Genomic DNA, 6,394 nt, shown 5'->3' on the forward strand with positions numbered 1-6,394 from the left:
CTTGCCCATGATGCAAGGAGATGAACACCCTTACACTAGAAGGGTCAACCTTGATCAAAGGTTGGACCAAGTCCTCACAGACATTTGTGAAGAGGGCGCTCAATGGAAGAGAGATTCAAGAGGGAAGCCGGTTCAACTGAGAAGGTATGACCTCAAGCCCGTGGCTAGGGGATGGTTGGAGTTTATCCGACGCTCAATCATTCCCACTAGCAACCGGTCTGAAGTTACTATAGACCGGGCTATCATGATTCATAGCATCATGATTGGAGAGGGAGTAGAAGTTCATGAGGTTATATCCCAAGAACTTTATAAGGTGGCGGACAAGTCCTCTACCTTGGCAATGTTAGCCTTCCCTCATCTCATTTGTCACCTCTATTATTCAGTTGGAGTTAACATAGAGGGAGACATCCTCATTGATGAGGACAAGCCCATCACTAAGAAAAGGATGGAGCAAACAAGAGATCCCACTCATCATGAAATCCCTGAGATGCCTCAAGGGATGCACTTTTCTCCTCAAAACTATTGGGAGCAAATCAACACCTCCCTAGGAGAATTGAGTTCCAACATGGGACAACTAAGGGTGGAGCACCAAGAACAAGGAAATTAGAGAAGATCAAAGAATCATGAGAGAGGAGCAACAAAGGCAAGGAAGAGACTTTGAGGAGCTCAAGCACTCCATAAGATCTTCAAAAGGAAGAACAAGCCGCCATCACTAAGGTGGACCCGTTCTTTAATCTCCTTGTTCTTTATTTTTCTATTTTTTGAATTTTTATGCTTATGTTTGTCTATGTTTGTCTCTTATGATCATTAGTGTCTTAGTGTCTATACCTTAAAGTTATGAATGTCCTATGAATCCATCACCTTTCTTAAATGAAAAATGTTCTTAATTGAAAAAGAGAATAATTGCATAAATTTTGAATTTTATAACAGATTAATTATTTTGATGTGGTGGCAATACTTTGACTTCTGAATGTATGCTTGAACAGTGCATATGTGTTTTGAATTTGTTGTTCATGAATGTTGGCTCTTGAAAGAATGATGAAAAAGGAGACATGTTACTGAGGATCTGAAAAATCATAAAAATGATTCTTGAAGAAAGAAAAAGCAGTGAATACAAAAAAAAAAGAAAAAAAGGGGGAAAAAGAAAAAGAAAAAATAATAAAGTCGTGATCCAAGGCAAAAAGAGTGTGCTTAAGAACCCTGGACACCTCTAATTGAGGACTCTAGCAAAGCTGAGTCACAATTTGAAAAGGTTCACCCAGTTTTGTGTCTGTGGCATGTATGTATCCGGTGGTAATACTGGAAGACAGAGTGCTTTGGGCCACGGCCAAGACTCATAAAGTAGCTGTGTTCAAGAATCATCATACTTAACTAGGAGAATCAATAACACCATCTGGATTCTGAGTTCTTTTAGAAGCCAATCATTCTGAATTTCAAAGGATAAAGTGAGATGCCAAAACTGTTTAGAGGCAAAAAGCTAAAAGCCCCGCTCATCTAATTAATACTGATCTTCATAGATGTTTTTGGAATTCATTGCATATTCTCTTCTTTTTATCATATTTGATTTTCAGTTGCTTGGGGACAAGCAACAATTTAAGTTTGGTGTTGTGATGAGCGGATAAGACTTTACTATGAGTTTGTGTATTTTTCTGTGATTTCAAGTATTTTCTAGCTGAAATTGAGGGACCTGAGCAAAAATCTAATTCAAAGGCTGAAAAGGACTGCAGATGCTGTTGGATTCTGAACTCCCTGCAAACGAAGTAGATTTTCTGGAGCTACAAAAGCCCAATTGGCGCGCTCTCAATTGCGTTGGAAATTAGACATCCTGGGCTTTCCAGCAATGTATAATAGTCCATACTTTGTCTGAGATTTGATGGCCCAAACAGGCATTCCCAGTCAGCTCAAGAATTCTGGCGTAAAACGCCGGAACTGGCACAAGAATGGGAGTTAAACGCCCAAACTGGCACAAAAGCTGGCGTTTAACTCCAAGAAAAGTCTCTACACATAAAAACTTCAATGCTCAGCCCAAGCACACACCAAGTGGGCCCGGAAGTGGATTTTTATGTCATTTACTCATCTTTGTAAACCCTAAGCTACTAGTTCTCTACAAATAGGACCTTTTACTATTGTATTATCATCTGGGAAGCTATCTTGGAGAGTTTTATGCTATCTTAGATCACGTTTTGGGGCTGGCCTCTCGGCCATGCCTAGACCTTGTTCTTATGTATTTTCAACGGTGGAATTTCTACACACCATAGATTAAGGTGTGGAGCTCTGCTGTACCTCGAGTATCAATGCAATTACTATTGTTCTTCTATTCAATTTGGCTTGTTCTTGTTCTAAGATATCACTTGATCCTCAACTTGATGAATATGATGATCCATGACACTCATCATCATTCTCACCTATGAACATGTGCCTGACAACCACCTCCGTTCTACCTTAGATTGAGTGGATATCTCTTGGATCCCTTAATCAGAATCTTCGTGGTATAAGCTAGAATTGATGGCGGCATTCAAGTGAATCCGGAAGGTCTAAACCTTGTCTGTGGTATTCTGAGTAGGATTCAAGGATTGAATGACTGTGATGAGCTTCAAACTCACGATTGTGGGGCGTTAGTGGCAGACGCAAAAGAATCACTGGATTCTATTCCGACATGATCGAGAACCGACAGCTGAATAGCCGTGCTGTGACAGAGCGCGTTGAACATTTGCACTGAAAGGACGGGACTGTAGCCATTGATAACGGTGATGCCCAATATACAGCTTACCATGGAAAGGAGTAAGAAGGATTGGATGAAGACAGTAGGAAAGCAGAGAGACGGAAGGGCCAAAGCATCTCCATACGCTTATCTGAAATTCTCACCAATGAATTACATAAGTATCTCTATCTTTATTTTATGCTTTATTCATAAATCATCCATAACCATTTGAATATGCCTGACTGAGATTTACAAGATGACCATAGCTTACTTCATACCAACAATCTCTGTGGGATCGACCCTTACTCGCGTAAGGTTTATTACTTGGACGACCCAGTGCACTTGCTGGTTAGTTGTGCGAAGTTGTGATAAAGAGTTGAGATTGCAATTGAGCGTACCATGTTGATGGCGCCATTGATGATCACAATTTCGTGCACCAGCACGCTCAACATCATCAAGCATCTCCCAGGTATAGCGGGACATTCTCACATCCCTCTGCCACTCTAGAGGGAAAGAAGGCTCATCATTTTCATCATGAAAAAAGGGGCAGGCCCCCTCGACAGCACGAACCCTAAAGAAGTAATTCTTGAAGTCCTTAAAGGACTCATCATACATAGCAAAAACTTTATGGCCCTGGGCAGACCTAAAAGAAACCCAGGAAGCTTTCTTTTTTGAAGAACCGCCAGGCTTGGCGGAAACAAACAAATAAAGAAAAAGAGTCTGAGAGGGTGTTACATTTAATTCTCGACAGAGAAGCTAAAAAATTTTAATAAAACCCCAGAAATTTGGGTGAAGCTGGGATGGGGCAATATTACACGACCACAACAGGTTGGTCTCGAAAGCAGTGAAAGGAAAAGTAACGTTCAACTGGCTGAAGAAGTATTCATAGGCATAGAAGAAGGGACACTCCCTCTCAATGGAAGTAGGAAAACAAACTTTCTCATCGGAGTCAGGAGCAACAAGCTCGTAATCCTCCTCATGGGCATTGTCACCACAAATCCTATGGCGCTTCCTCAGCTCTATGCAAAATTCAGCATCTACAACAGAAACACACAACAAAACAAGGGAGTCCAGCAAATCGGACATCCCTTCGGGAACTCTGGAAGACATCTCTACAACGTTATTGCGAGAAGACATGAAGCCAACTAATCCTACAAGTAAAAAAGTAGATGGGGTTACTAAAAACATCCCGGACAAAGGGAGAAAACAACTTGGTCAATACGATACAGGCAAAGAAACAAGAAAAGGAAAACCCCAAGACTCAAACCAAAAGTCCTGGGGCATCCCTTGGAGGCAGTAACAAAGCAAGGTTTCCAGGCAAGATTTACAGCTCACACCCCAACATTTCTCAAAAAGAATTGAAAACAGCAAACAAAGCATCATTACAGTCTACCAAGTAAAAAGCATTCCCAAAAATCAAAGCACGCCAAGTAGAAATCATCAAAGGTGCAAACTTTTTTCAGAATCAGACAAAAAACAATCAAAGCAAAGAACAGATGCAGATTTTCTACCGGTATCAGACAGGAAACAACCAGAAGCAACAATAAAATCCTAGAAATCCTCGATGGAAATGCCAAGAGAATACAGGAAAAACATGTTACAGTAACAAGCAAATACAAGACCACGAAAAGATTCAAACTCTCAAACATGCAAAATCAAAGCTTCACCTAAAAACTGAAGACGAAGCTACGAAAGAAGCAGGAAAGCTAATACCAACTTGAAAGAGCGGCAAGCTTCAAAGAAATTGAAGATGGAAGACAAAATCTGGAAACGCCCTCTCACAAGCAAAAGAAAGAACTCGAATAAGAGCAATGTCGCAGGGAGAAACGCAAAACTGTAAAACTCCAGAAAAAACGCTAAATGATGCCACAACGCGAGAAAGTAAAAACGCAAAAACGAAAAACAGAGAGCAAAGGGAGCGGAGAAAAGAAGTTACGAAAAGGGGGAAGGAGAGAAACCGTTTCTGGGTTTTCAAAATCAAAAGTAAAAAGCCAAAGGGAAACGGGGCAATTAATGCCAAAATTAATGAAAGCATTAAACCCTCGCACGTTCCCAAAAAGCGTCGATATAAAAGCGCGCGCTTTTAGAGGAAACGTTCTACATTCAAAAACTACTACAAAGGAATCGACAAGATGCTTAAGTTTGACTTCAAAAAAGAAGACCGAGCTCAAGCAAGGGCACTGTTCATACCCTGGGTCGAGCTGTCCGACACGGGATGTTCGACAGACAAAGCGACCGACCTCTTCAGGACGGGACAACCCGACCTCTTTCCAAAGAGCTCGGCCAAGTCACCAGAAAAGCCCAAAGAAGGGCCCAAATAGAGGAACATGCCCCAAATCCTAAGGTAGCCCAAGCCTACAAAGGGAAGGGCGGTTCCCATGAAAGATAAGCTGACCTCACCTAGAAGATAAGATAAGATAAGATAACTAACTTATCTTATCTAAAAAGGTCACTCTACACCATTATAAATACATTGGAGCACCCAGGTATAACTCATACTCTGATTCTACTCAATACCTGTTTAATACCCTTGCTAACTTAAGCATCGGAGTCCCTTGCAGGTACCCCACCCTTCGGTGACAAGGGATCAGCAGTGCAGTCAATCCAACAATTCGGACACGACAGATCCGATCATCTTCCACCAGCTGGACACGTTAACACCGACCAATACAGAAGATCTCGTCCGAGATCGATGATGAGCAGATAATTTGTACGCTTTTTGGCATTGTTTTTAGTATGTTTTAGTTAGTTTTTAGTATATTTCTATTAGTTTTTAGTTAAAATTCACTTTTCTGGACTTTACTATGAGTTTGTGTGTTTTTCTGTGATTTTAGGTATTTTCTGGCTGAAATTGAGGGACCTGAGCAAAAATCTGATTCAGAGGCTGAAAAGGACTGCAGATGCTGTTGGATTCTGAACGGCGTTGGAAAACAGACATCCTGGGCTTTCCAGCAATGTATAATAGTTTATACTTTGCCCGAGATTTGATGGCCCAAACTGGCGTTCCAAATCAGCTTTAAAACTGCCCGGCGTTAAACGCTGGAACTGGCACAAGAATGGGAGTTAAACGCCCAAACTGGCACAAAAGCTAGTGTTTAACTCCAAGAGAAGTCTCTACACGAAAATGCTTCAATGCTCAGCCCAAGCACACACCAAGTGGGCCCGGATGTGGATTTTTATGTAATTTACTCATCTTTGTAAACCCTAGGCTACTAGTTCTCTACAAATAGGACCTTTTGCTATTTTATTTTCATCTTGGCTCTTCTGGTTCCCTCTCTGGGGCCGAGGCCAATGATCACTTTTGTTCTTATGTATTTTCAACGGTGGAGTTTCTACACACCATAGATTAAGGTGTGGAGCTCTGCTGTACCTCGAGTATTAATGCAATTACTATTGTTCTTCTATTCAAATCAGCTTGTTCTTATTCTAAGATATTCATTTGCACCCAAGAACATGATGAATGTGATGATTATGTGACACTCATCATCATTCTCACTTATGAACGAGTGCCTGACAACCTCTTCTGTTCTACAAGAAAACAAGGCTTGAATGTTTATCTCTTGGATCCCTTAATCGGAATCTTCGTGGTATAAGCTAGAATTGATGGCGGCATTCAAGAGAATCCGGAAGGTCTAAACCTTGTCTGTGGCATTCTGAGTAGGATTCAATGATTGAATGACTGTGACGAGCTTC

This window comes from Arachis duranensis, chromosome 10 (assembly GCF_000817695.3).
Source record: "Arachis duranensis cultivar V14167 chromosome 10, aradu.V14167.gnm2.J7QH, whole genome shotgun sequence".
Classification (NCBI taxonomy): Eukaryota; Viridiplantae; Streptophyta; class Magnoliopsida; order Fabales; family Fabaceae; genus Arachis; species Arachis duranensis.